The following is a 19,102-nucleotide window of genomic DNA, read 5'->3' on the forward strand; positions in this document are numbered from 1 at the left end:
GACTGGCAGACTTGAGTAGTTATAACAGACTGTATGGCCCGCAAAGATATTTGCTATCTGGTCCTTTACAGACAAAAGTTTGCCAATCCCTTCCCAACTCTATCCCACATTCACTGCCACCAGCTCATAATGGGAGTAGGAAAAAGGGCAGCCGCCACTCGGGAAGACTAAGGAGGAAACAGTATTCCTAGGGAGAGCCAGAGTTCAGCTGAGGCCAGGGGGCTGCAGGAACTGCTGGAAGGGGATTTACCATGGAGTAGAAGTCCAGAGGGAGAGGGAATAGGGCTGAGCATATGGTGTGGTAAGACAGTGGTGGTTAGGAAGAGGAAGCACAGAGCAACGAGAAGACAGAGTCCAGAACACAGCCAGTGTGGGGAGTGAGCTCCACAAAGGCGCGTGGGAAGGCTGGCCAAGCCCAAAGATGAAAGGTCAAGTGGAGTTCTCAGCCTCAAGTTCCCCCAAGGAGCACAAGTGCAGTTGTTTCGAGACTGCTGCAAGTTGAAGAGTCGGGTGTGTCCCAGTTGTTGAAATTGGCGGACTTTTCCTGAGGTTTCCAAACTGTGAGGGTGAAAAGCCATTCTCATCCTTAAGAAGAAATTGTAAACTTGATGTCTACAGGGATGAAATTAGCTCTCTGCACCTTTATCTTGAGATGGAATCAGCAGCCTAAGTAAGGAGCTTGTTACATATGCAGACTCCCTACCCCACCAGAAAGAGCCTCATTCAGTGGGAATCTGAAGAGAACTACTGCTTCAGTGAATGAAAGAACTCAGGCCTCTGGAAGGAGTCAGCTTGAATAGGTCATGCTTCTGAAAGTGATCATTTATATGAATGAGAGATTGGTTTCTGGTTTCTGATGACACATAGGACATCAAGAAGAGGCAACAGCATTAGAATTGATGGGCTCTATCTGCTAACGCCAAGAAGCAGGGAAACGGTAGGGGGAAAGCTGCAGGCATCCGGGAAACTCGAGGAAAGGCATTAGCTAGAAGGCCTTGGAGGAGCTTGAGGACTGAAGCTAATGGTTCCAATCCAGAGGACACCACCAAATGAGACTCAGATCACACAATGCCAGAGAGCAGATACACCTGCCTCTCCCTATGACAATGAGGATCTCAAGTGATACTTGACAGATTAGGCTGCTCAGGGCTCAGGGCTCAGGGTTACCATAGGCAGGTGGCAGATCTAATATGTATTTACATTGCTTTTCTGAACTTTTAAAAATTTTACCCCTATTCCACTGTTCCTAGGTTCTTTCATGACTGTCCCCTGAATATTTATTTTCTCAGGTGCTAGATGGGGGCTCAGTGCCAATTAAATTATGACACTGGACCCCAAGGAATCTCTGACACCAGGGTAGATATGCAGGGGCAACTTATTTTTCACAAGTTACAAAAATAAAAATGTAAGTAATGTGACTACAAGGCATCGTCTCATACATCAATAATTCAGTTTCCTAAAAAAGATGGATATGGAGAAGGACAGGATGGGAAATTAGTGCTTTTTAAAATCTGCTTTGGAGCTGCCTTGCAAAAGCAGTCATCTTCTCTATTTTTCTGTGTTTCCATTCATTGAAGGAAACCATGCTGGAAACCACCACATTTGATGCGCAGCATGAAACATCTGTCCAAACTGTTCTGGCTTCTCATTGAGACATTGGTTCAGCTTTTGCAGGCAGCACCTTGCTGTCTTGAGACAAAAAACATTCCCAGGCTCCTTAAGCTATTATGAAGGGTTGCTATTACAACTGAGTGTACTTAAACGGACTCTCAGCCCACCCAGGAGTATAGGTCTGACCCTTAAGGATAGTAAGTCGGAGTCAGATCCAAGAAAGGCTGACACTCCCTCCCCAGTTATTTTTAAACCCCAGAGGCTGCTTCTGCATATGATATCACTTATGTAACTTCTTTTTGCAAAGACCCCTCTGCTGCCCCAACCCAGCCTCCACACCCATCCCTCCCCTCCCCTGTAGCATCAGCACAATGACACATGTGCTGCTCCACCCCGCTGTGAACTTGCCAACAGTTTAAGGATGTGCTCATTGAGTAAATAAACACACCAAAATGAAGTTGGCTTTTGTGCAACCAGCTTTCAGGAGTTACTTTTTGCTCCTTTAGGTTTAAAATTTCAGTGCAGTGGGATAAGAAAATTGCCCAACCTCTACTGCAAAGCTGATTAGGAATTTCCATCACTAGAAATAGCATTATGTTACTTTGGGATAAAAGATTTTTTTAATTTATACTGCAGCTTCCATGTAAGAATATTCATATTAATCTAGAACAATCCTACTGGTTTCTGTATACTGGATTTATAAATGTTTGATAAAAAATCATGTTAAAACTTTTAAATAATTTCTAACAATGACCATCCAATCCAAAAAGTGAGAACTAACTAACGGGATTTTGCTTCAGAGAACCTGGCCTATTACATATGACATTAGATATTCATCTATTTAAAAAGCTGCAAATGTCAATGAAAGAACAAAGCTGTCAAATGCTAGGAGCATTTCATTAAGAAAACAGCCTGAAACACTGATGGGATTTTGATGAAGTTGGGGACTCAGACAAGCTTTACCTGCCAGTGAGACAGCTGTTGATACTGTTTTTGTTGTTACCAAAATGCCAAAAGAGCAGAAAACAGCAATATGCTAACCTGAATTGAAATTTTTCCTTTTCTACATTTCTACTGGCCCAGTCCTATTGTAAATAAAACGTTTATCTAACTAAATTAGCATCAACTTCAATGGAAAATTGTGACATCAGTACTATAGTTAATTTGACGCCCACGGCCAGGCTAAGAGAGGAATAGAATGGATAATCAGCACATCTAGTAATTTAAAAGAATCATTTTAGCGATTTCTTTTAATGTTGTCTACAGCTAAGTGTTTCAGGTAGGGATGCTTTTGGCTGTAGGTAACTGAACAACCAAATAACAATAGTATAAAAAATAGAGTGTTCTAGTTGCTGGATCCCGCCCCAAATTTAGTGGCTTAACATTTATTTTGCTTATGAATCTGCAATTTGGGAAGGGCTTGGGCAGGGGTGGGGGCCGCAGGGAGAGGGTTGTTTGCTCTCCTTGGCATCAGCCAGGGAAGCTTGAAGACTGGGGACTGGAATCCTTTGAAGCCTGATTCACTCACATGTTTGTCAATTCTTGATGGAAATGCAGACCTGGAGGCTGGGGCAGCTGGGGCTCCTCGGGCATCTCGATCTCTATGTGGTCTCTGATGTAGTTTCTCCAGCATGGCAGCTTCAATGTAGACTGACTTCTCACATGTCAACCCAAGGCTCCCAAGCTGCATAAGAGAGAGAGGGATTGATAACGAAGCAGAAACTGTATCACCTTTTATGACTTGGGGAGTCATGCATTATTACTCCTACTGCATTCTGTTTATTGGACGCAAGTCATTAAGGCTGGCCTATATTCAAGAGAAGAGGAATTAGACTACATCTTTTGATAGGAGGAGTGTCAAGGAATTTGTAGGTATGTCTTAAAACCGCCGTGAAAGGATTTGTTTTTCCTATATGACGTCTATAGGGAAGCAGTTCTGTATAATGTGGCCCTCCTTGATATAATAAAAACCAAGGTTTTTTCTGTAATTCTGCTCTACCATTTTTAGTACATTGCTTTATTGTCTCAAAGTCACAAGATGACTGCTATAGATCCAGACATCGTAACCAAGTTTTTTGGGGTTTTTTGTGTGTTTTTTTGCGGTACGCGGGCCTCTCACTGTTGTGGCCTCTCCCGTTGCGGAGCACAGGCTCCAGACGCGCAGGCTCAGCGGCCATGGCTCACGGGCCCAGCCGCTCCGCGGCATGTGGGATCTTCCCAGACCGGGGCAAGAACCCGTGTCCCCTGCATCGGCAGGCGGACTCTCAACCACTGCGCCACCAGGGAAGCCCCGTAACCACGTTTAAGACCAAAAGGGAAAAAAAAAAAAAAAAAAGGAAGGCGTAGTGCTAGCAGCTTCTGGCTTCTTTTATCAGGAAATAAAAGACCCTTCCCAAAACCCTCCTCAGCGGAGTTCCACTTATGCTGCATTGGCTGGAACTCTGTCAGAAGGCCACCAGTTGCTTCGGGGGAGGTTAGCACAGTGACTGTTTAACTTCATTCTCTGTTGCAGAGGTAGGCAAGGGTGGAGAGATCTGAAAATGGGCATTGGGTCAGCCAAGCCTTGCTTCTGCCCGCACATCAGACCCATAAAATCATGAGTAGGAGGAGTTTCAAAGAGCTGCTTCTCTTCCCTCAGCCAAAGTTAACAGTGAAATGACCCGAAAATGGTTAGCAGAGGAAAAATGCATCAGCTAATGAATGGAATCATTTTCAACTATATATTTGCAAATAGGATTAAAAGCTAGATATTGAATTAAATGAATCGTTTATACAGTTTAAACAGGAAGCAGAATTGGGTCACCACAGGAACATTTGCCAACAAGATAGGGAGGACAAAGAAGAGCTGAGACCACTAACTTCTGATAAAATGTTACAGCTGCTTCGAAGATTACCTTGGGTTCAGAGGCCCCAGGCTAAAAATAATTTGGGGGCAGGGCAAAAAGGAACTATTACCTTATAAGCCTAACCCAAATTTTATATCTTACTTTATAAAACATTTTTTTTAGCCTTCCGTTGCCACTAGTCAATAGAAACAGGAAAAATACTGTGAGTTGATGGATTTTATTTAACCTATCTGCAACAATTATTCGAATTTAAGCTTTAAAGTTTTATAACATTTAACTAAAGAAAAAAAAATCAAAACTGCTTTCTTTCCTCCCTGCAAGCACAGAGCTCGCCAGGTCTATTGTCTCATGCTATAGTCTCACACAAGAATAAAGAAATTGCACTATAGCAGATATTTTCCGGATGCTTCCCCCCATACAAGCATTAGCACATGACCTCAATAGCTAAGACTGAAGAATGAGACAACCAGATTTACTGACTCTGATGGTGTATAGAGCTCTTCCTTGAGTAAACTAACACATTCATGAAAACACATGTACTTAAGGGCGAGGGCTGAATATGAAGAAATAATATGCCCACAGTGAGAATGCAAGTAATCTCAGGCTATAACTCACAGTGAGTTTAAGGGAATAAATGAGTGGTTAATTCTCAAAAAAAAGAAAAAGGAATAGGGAATAGGAAACCTTACCCTTCATAATGAAAGAATTCTGGCATAAAGAAATTAAATAATTTATCCAAAGTGATATGCCACATATGAAACAGAAAAAAAGCCCAGGCATTTCTATTTATAGTTTAATTTGGAATAGGAAATCATGCAGGTCTTTATTCTAAACAATGACCACTTGATTTAACACAAAATAGACACCTCTTAAAATCATAAAGCATACATTATGGGAGTTACCAATCCTTTTTTATAATCTGTAAGCTAGCACTCTGTTTTCAGTGTTTTTATCATCTGTAAAATTTAATTAAGAAGCAAAGAATAGGCTTATAATGAGCATGACTGCACATATTTCTTACTCATATTTCAAATTATAATCATATCATGATGAATCTTGATCCTCACACAGTACAACAAAATTATATATTTGAACTTTTCCTTATTAAAAAAAAATACCAATTTAAAGACAGACTATAAGTTACTTCAGGTACTCCCAAGCCACATAGCAAAATTCTGAAGTGCAGAAACTATCATAAACTTATTTTATAACTCTCCAAAGCAACTGTCAAGTTCTAGGCCTAGAATAAGTGTTTGATTCATACTCTCAAAATTACATTGACTGTTCAACATGTCTTATAAACACATATATATTTTTCATGTACGAAAATATTTCTGAGATCGAATATTCCCCACACTCATTTCTAACTAGAAATTCCCATTGGGTTTATTTTTGTTTTTGTTTTTGTTTTGCGGTACGCGGGCCTCTCACTGTTGTGGCCTCTCCCGTTGCAGAGCACAGGCTCCGGACTCCCATTGGGTTTTGAATGAAAAGGTTTATTAGAAATTACTCAATTAGGTGACAAGATTAATAGTCCCTATTAAACACTAATTTGCTTTTTATCCTGCAAAGACTACCACAGACATAAAACAGGTGTTGGCCACCCCTGGAACATATATCTGATGATAAGACAGCAAGCAAGCTGATGGTAATTTGGTACATGAGCTATTGTTCATTCCATGCCTCCCTTTCCACTGTCAGTTTTGCTAAAACTGAAACTTAACAGCAAATGCTTCTGTTTTCTACATTGTGTCTGACATCCTCGGCGCTGGTAGTTTTCAGATATGTGTGGGACAAACACACACACACTGAGTCTAGATAAACAAGCACTTAACGGGACTTCCCTGGCTGTCCAGTGGTTAAGACTTCGCCTTCCAATGCAGGGGGTGCGGGTTCGATCCCTGGTTGGGGAGCTAATATCCCACAGGCCTTGGGGCCAAAGAAACCAAAGCATAAGAAAACAGAAGCAATATTGTGACAAGTTCAATAAAGACTTTAAAAAATCATAAAAAAAAAGAAAAAGCACTTATCAAGTATCTACTACCAGGTACCAAGCTTGTATTGTAGATACAGTGCCAAAAGGGGCAGGCCCTGGCTGTCTTAATTCACACCTGAGGTCATTATTTGCTAGCTATATAGCCTCAGGATCAGTCTTTCTAAGCCCTAACTTCTTTATCTGCACAATGAGGATACTAATAATACCTACCTCATGGGAGTTTTTTGAATATTAAATAATTCATATACAGAGCCTGGTACCTAGTGAGTGCAATAAACTCTGCTATCGTCACCATCATCATCATCGTTATCACATCATGGTCTCTCAATTTTATTTGCCCAATTGGGGGAAGAGACACAAACACATTGTTCTCTTTTTCTTTTTTTTCCTTTTTTCTGCTGGGGTACGTGCAGCTCAGAGAACAGGCACTTGTCTCAACCTGGAATTCAAGGAAGGTCCCTGAGCTGAGACTTGAAAGATGAGTAGAGTTAGCCAGATGAAGGAGAAAGGTGTTCCAGAGGGAAGAGCTTGAGCAAAGTCACAAGCAGCATGTTGTGTACAGAAACTGAATGTGGTTTTCTATAATTGGACAGGAAGTTCACTGTGGGGAGTTGTAGAAAATGAGCTTCATAAGGAAGGTGAGAACCAAGTTATGGGAGGTCTTACATACCATGTTAAGATGACTAATTTTCTTCCTGTAGACCAAATTTCCTAAGCCAAGTTATATAAAGTACTTCATAGAGATATTTCATGAGGTGTTCCTCAAAATAATAGCTTTACTGTGACTTGTGCCTGGAAATATCCTCAATTTTACCCCTGCTGAGTGATTCATAATGCATACATCATCAGCATATTGAAGGCTCTGAAAAGTCCTGCAATAAAAGGGCCTCTTTATCTCAGGTTAGCACAATATTTTTTTTTTTTTTGCGGTACGCGGGCCTCTCACTGCTGTGGCCTGTTGCACTGCGGAGCACAGGCTCTGGACGCGCAGGCCCAGCGGCCATGGCTCGCGGGCCCAGCCGCTCCGCGGCACATGGGATCTTACCAGACTGGGGCACGAACCCACGTCCCCTGCATCGGCAGGCAGACTCCCAACCACTGCGCCACCAGGGAAGCCCAGCACAATATTTGTTAATTGATTTTACTGCAAGACATCATTTTTACAGAATGCTGAGGTTTTTCCAGGTTTTAATCAGAATAATGAATTAGACACTTTAGCTTAGTAAAATCACTGTAGCTAAGGAGATGGATTTCAAAGGAGCATGACTGGAGCGTGTGAATGAGATGATGATGATCCAGGGTGGAGGAGATGTAAAGATTCAAGATGTATTTAGGAGGTAAAACCTATAAGTTTTACTGATAGAGTGGAGTGAGGGAGATGGCTGTTTAGAATGATACCTAGAGTTCTGGCTCAAGCCAAAAGAATAGTAGTGCCCCTTGCTTCAAAAGGAATACAAGAAAACATGACACAGGGGAAAGAATAAGAGGTAGGTAAGATAAAGAATTCAGTTTGGGACATGAAAAGTTTGAAACACACGTGAAATTTCTGAGTGAAATTATAGGTAGCAATTAAGTCAACAATTGTTCAGCCCCAGTCTAAACCAGGGTCATCTGACAAATAATTCCCTGATCATCCTAATCGAAATTTCAAAGTTAATTTAATATTCCATTATGCATTATGTTAATTTTAACAGCATATTAGCGAATAATAAGATTAGCATTTGGTCATATTAAAAAAAATTCAGGGGCTTCCCTGGTGGCGCAGTGGTTGAGAGTCCGCCTGCCGATGCGGGGGACGTGGGTTTGTGCCCCGGTCCGGGAGGATCCCACATGCCGTGGAGCGGCTGGGCCTGTGAGCCATGGCCATTGAGCCTGCGCGTCCGGAGCCTGTGCTCCGCAATGGGAGAGGCCACAACAGTGAGAGGCCCACGTACCGCAAAAAAAAAAAAAAAAAAAATTCAGGGTTTTCTTAATGCATTTCTAAATTAAAATATGCAAATGGACGTACATAGACAGGTGAATCTCAAATCACTCAAGGTAAATTACTTAAATTCTCACTTAAAACATGAATCTGCAGTAGAGTTACTGTCATAATTCAGATTACTGTTACAAATCTATATAAAGGAATTAATTTTTCATGTATGTTGTAGTGCATCATTTATTAAAACCGATTTGTTTTCTTCCTGTTCTATCTCTAAGCTCTTTGAAAGTAGGAGACACATCTTCATCTTTGTGCCCTGAGCGTCTGAAACAGTTGTTGACACACATAAAATATACATTAAAATTTTTTGAGTAAAATTAATTAGAGCAGGTCACAGTAATAAATACAAAATAATGTTTACAATTCTACTCTCTCTCTAGTTGACCTCATACACCTTCTGAGCTTTCAATATGATCTACACGCTAATAACTCCCAAACTGTTATCAGTTCTGCCCTCCCTGGAAATTCAGACTTTTATTTCCAATCTTACTTGACTCTCCCATTTGAATGTTCAACAAGGACCTTAAACACAGTGTGTCCCTGGTGATACTGCTAGTTGTTTGCTTTCATAATATCCATTCACCCCTTACTCCTTTTTAAAATACCCCATTTTTATTTATTGAAACAATGTGTCCAGCTAAAGAGCTCAGCCTCCCTTGCAGCTAGAGGTGTTCACATGACATAATTTTGGTCAATGAGATAAAAGTAGAGGTCTACTGAGGATTTCTGCAAATTTTTTTGCTTTCTTGACCTAGACACCACCCTCTTCCTCCTTTCAGCTTCCTCCTTCTCCCATCCAGAGTGCTGATGCTACGCCTGGAGCTGTAGCACTCCTGTTACATTGATGGGAATGAAAGACATGCTAAAGAAGGACTTTCAGACCTGTTCCTTTCCTAGTTATACACATCTCGATTTCTGCCTTCACCATCCATCCGGTAACTTAAGCCAAAACAACAACAAAAAATAGGTACATCCTTGATGCTTCCTCCTGGTTCTACCTCTAAACTGTGTCTTCAAACCCACCTCTCCATTTCTGCTATCCAGCCAACCCATCATCATAGCCTCCCACTGCTCTCCCTGCTACAATCCATCCTCCACACAGCACTCAGAGTGGTCTTTTGAAAACACATATCAGGTTAAGTCACTCCCTATTTTAAAACCTTCAAATTGCTTCCTATTTTGTTTATAATAATATCCACATGCCCGCCCATGGCTTACAGGGCTCTGCATGATCTGACCTCATCTTGTACCCTTTCCCATCTTACTCACTGTACTCAAGCTGTACCACCTTCACTTCATTCCTCAAAACCACCAAATGTATTCCCATCTTAGGGCCTCTGTACGTGATGGTCCCTCTGCTTCAAATGCTCTTCTACCTGGCTCTTCCCATTGTTGGCTCCTCTTCATTGAGGTCTCAGCTCAAATGTCCCCTCCTTAGGGAGGTCTTCTCTGACCACTTCATCTCCCCTGTGATTCATTATTCCTGCACCCTGTGTTATTTCCTTCATATGCTCATCATTATCTAGAATTATCTTGCTTATTTAGTTATTTACTTGTCATTTTTCTTCTCCCCTTCTAGATTATGAGCTTCATGAGTGCAGCTTATTGTGTCTCTTATTCCCTGCTGTATCCCCATGTCTAGAACAATGTTTGGCACAGAGTAGCCCCTTGATAAATATTGTTTTTAATGAATGAATTAAAAAAATCTTTTTTGTTCTTTAGTCTATTTTATTTTATTTTTAAAACTTATTTATTCAGCATTGGGTCTTCATTGCTGCGCGGGCTTTCTCTACTTGGAGGCGAGTGGGGGCTACTCTTCATTGTGGTGCACAGGCTTCTCATTGTGGTGGCTTGTCTTCATTGCAGAGCATGGGCTCTAGGCCCATGGGCTTCAGCAGTTTTGGCACGCAGGCTCAGTAGTTGTGGCACAAGGGCTTAGTTGCTCCATGGCATGTGGAATCTTCGTGGACCAGGGCTCGAACCCATGTCCCCTGCATTGGCAGGCGGATTCTTAACCACTGAGCCACCAGGGAAGTCCCAGATGAATTTTTTTAAAGAAACCAACACACAGTCTTGGAATCTTAGAAATCTGCCAAAGTTTATGGTTTTGAAAACATATGAATTTTCTTGTCTAAAACCTCGAATAGCAAAAGAGATTTTTAGATTTAAATAAAAGCTTATTCCAGCATATTTGACTCAGAAATAACCAAATGTACTTAATCCTATTAACTATCCGCTATCACAGGTAAATATTTTTGCTTACCACATATACTCTTGAACCTAGTTATAGTAACATAATAAGGGATTAGATCCCTGATACAAGTTGCCAAGTGTCATGTTTTTATATAAAACAAGCCCTTAGGAGTTTGGAAGGGAGCCCAAGAGACTCAAAGTTCAAAGCTTCCGGATCCATTTACATGTGGTAGCACTAGGGAAAGGCTATCCTTCAGACTATTCCTATGGACAGCATAGAAAGCCCGTGTTTTTTTTTTCCGAACTCTTCAATTTCAATCCAATGAAAAAAAGCATGTAGGAAAAATGTTCAAGGTAATCAATACAGCCTCTTTAAGGGACAGATGCTTTCAAATCCACAAGGAGAAGTGTATACATTTCTGGTCAGTTCTTTTTCTAGATGGTTTTTTTCAACAATTTGGAGGTTTTTTAGGGTTTTGTCAGTATTTTCATTAGTAAATTCTTAGTGTTGGAAGGAAAGGGAGAAAAAAGTCTTACACCACCACCCTTCCCAGAACTGCTACAGAGGCTAGTGGCAGAGTAAGTTAAAAGGCTCAGTGTCTGGAGCTCCCAAAGACGTTGTCGTATTGCGCTGTGGACAGCCCAGGACAGAAGAGGGGAGCGGCAGGTGCTGGGACAAGTCAGGGCACATACAGAACACAAGGTCCTAGGCAGTAACAAGGAACTCTCAAAAAGCAAGAACACTCTCATCCCTTGGATTCTTTCATTTCCTCTGCTTGCTTCTTAGAGTGTGGTCTGTAAAGTCCTGAGGAAATTTTCAGGGGATCCAAGAGATCAAAACTATTTTCATAATAATGTTTAAAGAATGATTTGCCTTTTTCACTATGTGGACATTTATATTGATGGTGTAAAAGTAATACTGGGTCAAACTGTCAGCACCTTTGTACATGTCAAAACAGTGGCACCAAACTTTACCCAGTAATCATCAAATTCTTCACCAGCACAAACTCACAGGACAAAAGGAGAGAAAGCCAGTTTTACTTAAGAATGTCCTTGATGAAGTGTTAAAAATTGTCAACACTTCAGGGCAGGTCTTTGTAATACGTTGACAAACTGGGAAGTACACAGAAGGCACTTCTGCTCCATACTGAGGAGCATACTGATAGAATGGGTACTGCCAAGATAAATACTTGTGTTATTGTTTGAGTTACAAGCTGAACTAACCATTTTTTTCATGAAACACCATTTCTCCTTGAAAAAATAACTTATTCAGATTTAGGAATTTGGCAGACATTTTCTTGAAAATGAATAAAATGAGCCTGTTATTTCAAAGAAAACATTTGGCAATATTTGTTGCCAAATAACCTTTAAGAAACCAACTCCCAGTAAGATTTGGGTAATCTACAATTTTGCAGAAAAGCTACTAAAATACTCCCCCCCTTTTCCAACTACATACCTCTGTGACAGCAGATTTTCTTCATATACTTCAATGGAAACAACATCTACCAGACTGAATGCAGAAGCCAATATAAGAATCCAGTTTGTCTTCTATTAAGTCAGACATAAAAAGATTTGCAAAAAATATAAAACAATGCCATGCTACTCACTAATTTTTTTGCTTGTTTTGGAAAATAAATATATATTATATAAAATATGTTAATTTACCTGTAGTGGGTTTATTGTTTTCAAATGAATTAATAATAAATGTTTTCTAAATGTGTTAGTTTTGATTTCTAGTATAGTTAATATTCATAGATATAACCCCCCAAAACAAAAGCTCTTTGGAATCCTCAACAATTTTAAAGAGTATAAAGGAATCCTGAGACCAAAACTTGGTATAGTAGATAGTTAAAATAGAAATGTATACTAGAAATATATAACAGAACTATGTAGTAGAAATAGAAAAATGTGTAATAGAAATATATAACAGAAATGCAAATCCTTCATTTCTAATAGCATAGATCAGATCATTTTCATTCTACTGCAAAAAAAGAGATAGCCTTATTATACAGTTAAAGTAAAAATACAAAGAGCAGAGTCCAGGTTGCCACCTAGCATGTCCTCACAGTAACCAGTGGCTTGTGGGAGTTAAAAAGCTGTCAGGATGCAGTGGCAGGTGGGCTAGTGGCACAGGAAAGTGCCAGCAGTGACTGGACTGGGGAATTAAAAAATGCATAATGGGGGCTTCCCTGGTGGCTCAGTGGTTGAGAGTCTGCCTGCTGATGCAGGGGACACGAGTTTGTGCCCCGGTCCGGGAAGATCCCACATGCCGCGTAGCGGCTGGGCCCGTGAGCCATGGCCGCTGAGCCTGCGCGTCTGGAGCCTGTGCTCCGCAACGGGAGAGGCCACAACAGTGAGAGGCCCGCGTACCGCAAAAAAAAAAAAAAAAAAAAAAAAAGGCATAATGGGATAAAATGCTCAGTTGCTTTATGGGCCTTTCTGAATGCAGAGATTTGAATAATGAGAAATGTACTCTGACACAAGATTACTTTTTTAGATAAGTGTGTGTTTTCCCTTCTGTTTTTCCCCTTTGAGGTCCTCATTCATGTGAGTACAGGCTCTATGCTCCCTTCCCTCAGGGAAAGTTTGAGGTTGGAATTTCTAAACTTTGTTTTAAAAGGCATTAAGGAGAATCCAGTTAAACCTGGGGAGGGGACTTCCCTGGCGGTCCAGTGGTTAAGATTCCGTGCTTCCACCGCAGGGGGCACAGGTTCAATCCCTGGTCAGGGAACTAAGATCCCGCATGCCAAACGACACGGCCAAAAAAATCAAAAGACAAAAAAAAAAAAAAAAAAAAAAAAAACCTGGGGAGGAATATCCCCTATCTAAAAGGAGAGTCTCTCTGACTTGGGGGGAGGAGTCAAAGTCTAGGGTCCCCTGTGTCCTGCCTTACTTCCTGCCAGTGCCCCAGGGACACAGCAGTACCTCAGAGAGACTGGCCATCAGTGTACCACTCAGAACATTGGCCCGGGCTTCTCCAGCCACAACAGTGGTTCCCATGCTCCAGAGGTGGCATGGGAACCCGCAGAGGGGAGACCCTCAAAGGCTGCAAAGGGAGAGATAGTGACATCTCAGCAGTAACCTGTGTGGCCAGATGGCTGATGCCTTCCTGGGCCTCTGGGGTGTCTCAGCTCTGCTTGAGAGCCTGGAACCTTGACACAGCCTCCAATGGGAAACCCCAAGAAGGAGGAGCTGAATTCTTCACTAGCCCTTTGGAATGTGGGGAGAGGGTCAAAGTTAGCTATTGAATTAAAAGTAGAGAAGTATGAATATTATTTGTCAATAAAAAGGAATGAAGTGGTATTGCATGCTAAAACAAGGATGAACCTTAAAAACATTATGCTAAATGAAAGAAGTCAGTCATAAAAGGTCATATATTGTGTGATTCCACTTATAGGAAATGTTCAGAATAGGCAACTCTACAGACAGAAAGTTGTTAGTGGTTACCTGGCGCTGGGGAAATAAGGGGTAAATACTGAAGAGTAGGTGATTTTGTTTGGAGAGGGGTTATGAGAATGTTATAAAATTGACTGTGGTGACGGTTGTACAACTCTGTGACTATACCCAAGAAGTGAATTTTATACTTAAAATGGATGAATTATATGGTATATGATTTATATCTCAATGAACCTGTTACCACAAAAAAAAAAAGTACAGAAGTGTGATGTCAGCCCATTTTACAAAGTTAAAGCTTTACTAAGTTATTTTATGAGGTTGCATCAAGCTGCGGTAGTAACTTCGGAACACACACACTGTACCGTCTCAGTGCGTAGTCAGAAAGCCCATAGCACATGTACTGGGGAAAGGTGCAGCAGAGGGCAGAACGTGGGCTCCAGGGAACGGGGGGAGGGGACAGGGCAACAAGTGGTCTCAGCAAGTGGTCTGTACCACCGAGGAACCAGACATGCCACCAGGGCACCATCGTGGGGAACACCAGAGCAAGCAATATTCAGAGATGTGAGAGGACAGCCAACATTAAGGACATCCTCAGCAGACTGCAAGTCTCCCACCTCAGAGAAGGCATCCAGTGACAGAGTCCTGCCCCAGCACATGGTTGCAATGAGGGCTGCAGCCCTGGAGAGACTGGGCAAGCTATCCAGGAAGGACCTGAGGCAACCCAGCAGGGAGCTAAAGTGTTAATAATAATATAAGTATATAATTGATGTCATTTATGTCTAATAATATGAAATATAAGTCAGACAAGCTCTATAATAGTAACAATAGCAAACACTAATTGCCAGGCACTGTTATATGTACTTTACATTTTTAATGTATTAAATCTTCACAACAACCCTCTCAAATCACTCTTATTCTCCCCATTTTACAGGTGGAAAATTGAGGCATGGAAAGATGAGGAAACTTGACTAAGCTCATTAGCAAGGGCAGAGTTGAGATTAAAACACAGGCCCCATCCTAACAACTCTACCATGCTGCATTCAGGGTAGAGGCTGACTTATTACAACTGATTGACCAGGACCACAGAAACCATGGTTGATGTTGAATCCCCCTCAGCATTGAACGAGAAGTCTTTAAAGCCCTTCCCACAGAGGAAGGATTGATCCTAGAGCCTGGGCTGGGACGGAGCCTGCAGGTAGTCGTTAAGTGATGGCCTTTCTAGAGGGAAGCAGGATAGGGAACCAGGCAACAGCAGACAGGTATTATTTTCTTCTTTCACAGCTGAGGAATCTGAGGCTCAAAGAAGTTACACAATTTGGCTGAAGACCCAGTAAACAGGACTGGATCAGGATCTGGATCTCAGACCTCCTGATTCCAAGATGGAAGCTGTGACCTGACTTTTGGAAATGGGCAGGCAATGTCAAAGAGTAGGTGAACTGGGAAGTAGGATAGCAGAATGGTTAAAAAACATGTGCTTGGTGGCCAAACTCCAGCTATGCCAATTACCTTATGATCTTGAAAGAGCTACTAAGCTCAGTCTCAGCACCTTCACCTATAAAAAAGGTTTAGTAATAATAATAATGTCTGCCTAATGGAGTTGCTATAGGAATTGTTTGGAAAACTGTGTGTAGGGCTTCCCTGGTGGCGCAGTGGTTGAGAGTCCGCCTGCCGATGCGGGGGACACAGGTTCGTGCCCCGGTCCGGGAGGATCCCACATGCCTCAGAGTGGCTGGGCTCATGAGCCATGGCCGCTGAGCCTGCGCGTCCAGAGCCTGTGCTCCGCAACGGGAGAGGCCACAACAGTGAGAGACCCGCGTACCACAAAAAAAAGAGAAAAACTGTAAAAATCTGATCACCCAATATACAGTAGGTGCTCAATAAGTGGTAGCTGTTTGAGCAGCCATTCCTCTTATTATACTGCTGAGTGACGACAAGCTCTGAGGCAGCCGAGATCTTTCCCCTGAGCCATTTTACTTCCTGGCTCAGAATATCAGTGCTGAAAGGCACATTAGAATGTACTTTAATCTCATTCTCTTTTTTAACAGATGGGAAACTTGAGGGTCAGAGCAGTTACATATGTTGCCCAAGGTTTTATAGCTAGTTACCAGGAGAGCAAAAACAGGTATTTTATTTGTCAGCTTAAAATTTTTAAAAGCTGTTAAGAGGAGATGGAAAAGAAGAAAGCTTAAGAAGAAGTAACATTGTGACAACCTCAGGTAGCCCTTCAATCAGGGATGTAAGGTAGCAGGAAAAGGCTTGCCATACCTGAGAAAAGCTGTATGACTGATGATGCTCTGGCAGAGCCTCCCCCCACTGTCAGTGTGCACAAGCGAAGGGACGCTTCCCAGCCAGCAGGAAGTATTGCTTTCAGATATTCATCCCATATCATCCTACCCTTAGGTAGTGGTATAGTCTGTACTGAACAAAGGAAACTTGACCTTGGGTGATAACACAAGAGAAGTTAACAAAAGGGTGGGAGCCAGTATCTTGGAAAGCATATGGTAGGTATGGGATTAGTGTCAGCAAAAGGATCAAAGGCAAGAAAAAAAAAAGTCCTTTTATAATTCTTGAGTGGATTGCCTTCGCTTGCTGAAAGACTAGCTGAAAATTGAATGAAATTAACAAGCAGGTGTTAGATGGGGATGCAGAACGTTAGAGAAGGTGTATTGAACTGAACAGGTAATAAAGAGCCTTGAGAATAAGGTTTGAAGGAAGCAAATGTGTGCCTTTGCACACGTGCACACATGTATATTTAGCAGAGAGTGCCTGTCTTCCCCCTTTGCAGTTAATTTAAGAGCTGCCCTCAAAGGCAAATTAAATGTGTCCACTGTGCTATTTACCAGTGTCGGGGGAGGTTAGGGGGCATGATGGGAGATGTGGTGGGAGTATGACAGGGCAAGGCAGTTAAGGATTAAGGAGCAGAGATTCCAAACTGAAATTGCTGGGTCCACCTGCTATGCATTAATTATGCAACAATTACTATTTAGTGTCACTGCTGCATCTTTTAAGAAAAAGAAGTACACTTGGGAAACACCTGACAGATCTACTCACCAAAGAAAGAAAAGGTTAGAATTTTGTATGTTTTTTTGACCATATATATATATATATATATATATATATATATATATATAAAATATATTATATATTTTTAAAGACAGTCCAGAGGCCGGACTAAGCAAGGCCTTCAGGTCCTAGTAAATATCTTTAATTTTTTTTTAACATCTTTATTGGAGTATAATTGCTTTACAATGGTGTGTTAGTTTCTGCTTTACAACAAAATGAATCAGTTATATATATACATATGTTCCCATATCTCTTCCCTCTTGGGTCTCCCTCCCTCCCACCCTCCCTGTCCCCTCCAGGCGGTCACAAAGCACCGAGCTGATCTCCCTGTGTTATGCGGCTGCTTCCCACTAGCTATCTACCTTACGTTTGGTAGTGTATATATGTCCATGCCTCTCTCTCGCTTTGTCACAGCTTACCGTTCCCCCTCCCCATATCCTCAAGTCCATTCTCTAGTAAGTCTGTGTCTTTATTCCTGTCTTACCCCTAGGTTCTTCATGACATTTTTTTCCCTTAAATTCCATATATATGTGTTAGCACACGGTATTTATCTCTCTCTTTCTGACTTACTTCACTCTGTATGACAGACTCTAGGTCTATCCACCTCATTACAAATAGCTCAATTTCGTTTCTTTTCTATGGCTGAGTAATATTCCATTGTATACATGTGCCACATCTTCTTTATCCATTCATCCAATGATGGACACTTAGGTTGTTTCCATCTCCGGGCTATTGTAAATAGAGCTGCAATGAACATTTTGGTACATGACTCTTTTTGAATTATGGTTTTCTCAGGGTATATGCCCAGTAGTGGGATTGCTGGGTCATATGGTAGTTCTATTTGTAGTTTTTTAAGGAACCTCCATACTGTTCTCCACAGTGCCTGTATCAATTTACATTCTCATCAACAGTGCAAGAGGGTTCCCTTTTCTCCACACCCTCTCCAGCATTTATTGTTTCTAGATTTTTTGATGATGGCCATTCTGACTGGTGTGAGATGATATCTCATTGTAGTTTTGATTTGCATTTCTCTAATGATTAGTGATGTTGAGCATTCTTTCATGTGTTTGTTGGCAGTCTGTATATCTTCTTTGGAGAAATGTCTGTTTAGGTCTTCTGCCCATTTTGGATTGGGTTGTTTGTTTTTTTGTCATTAAGCTGCATGAGCTGCTTATAAATTTTGGAGATTAATCCTTTGTCAGTTGCTTCATTTGCAAATATTTCTCCCATTCTGAGGGTTGTCTTTTGGTCTTGTTTATGGTTTCCTTTGCTGTGCAAAAGCTTTGAAGTTTCATTAGGTCCCATTTGTTTATTTTTGTTTTTATTTCCATTTCTCTAGGAGGTGGGTCAAAAAGGATCTTGCTGTGATTTATGATAAATAGAGTATTCTGCCTATGTTTTCCTCTAAGAGTTTGATAGTGTCTGGCCTTACATTTAGGTCTTTAATCCATTTTGAGCTTATTTTTGTGTATGGTGTTAGGGAGTGATCTAATCTCATACTTTTACATGTAGCTGTCCAGTTTTCCCAGCACCACTTATTGAAGAGGCTGTCCTTTCTCCACTGTACATTCCTGCCTCCTTTATCAAAGATAAGGTGACTGTGTGTGTGTGTGTGTGTGTGTGTGTGTGTGTGTGTGTGTTTATCTCTGGGCTTTCTATCTGTTCCATTGATCTATCTTTCTGTTTTGACCACATATATTATTAAGAGAAACTAACTTAACCCCATTTGATAAAAACACACTGAGTGACTACTGGGCAAAGAAATCAGCCTAGAGTAAAGTTTCCCATTGTCTAGAACCAGCGTTCTAGTCCTGTTTGATATTTTTAAGCACCCAAGTGATGTTAACGTGCACATTGTTTTGCACAGATTTGCATTTTGAGTTAAAGAGGCACTTGGTACAAATACGTAAAGGAAAAATGAAGTTAATATTGCACACTACCCACTAGCACTATCAGCTGTGACATCATACACTAATAAGATGAATCTCAAAGATCACAGGTCTTCCTGGATATGTT

The 19,102-nt window shown here is 41.3% G+C and overlaps 1 long non-coding RNA gene across 1 annotated transcript in view; it reads right to left on the minus strand.

Moving 5' to 3' along the window:
• Positions 1-3,274: 3,274 nt before the first annotated feature.
• LOC113620718 (uncharacterized) overlaps positions 3,275-19,102 on the minus strand; it is a 124,645-nt gene continuing 108,817 nt past the window's right edge. Inside the window, exon 3 of the long non-coding RNA XR_003432889.1 lies at positions 3,275-3,295. This is a non-coding gene — a long non-coding RNA (uncharacterized LOC113620718). The remainder of the gene's footprint in view (positions 3,296-19,102) is intronic.

Source organism: Aethalodelphis obliquidens, unplaced genomic scaffold (genome assembly GCF_003676395.1).
Source record: "Aethalodelphis obliquidens isolate GAN/ISIS:26980383/991018 unplaced genomic scaffold, ASM367639v1 scaffold8, whole genome shotgun sequence".
NCBI classification, from domain to species: domain Eukaryota; kingdom Metazoa; phylum Chordata; class Mammalia; order Artiodactyla; family Delphinidae; genus Aethalodelphis; species Aethalodelphis obliquidens.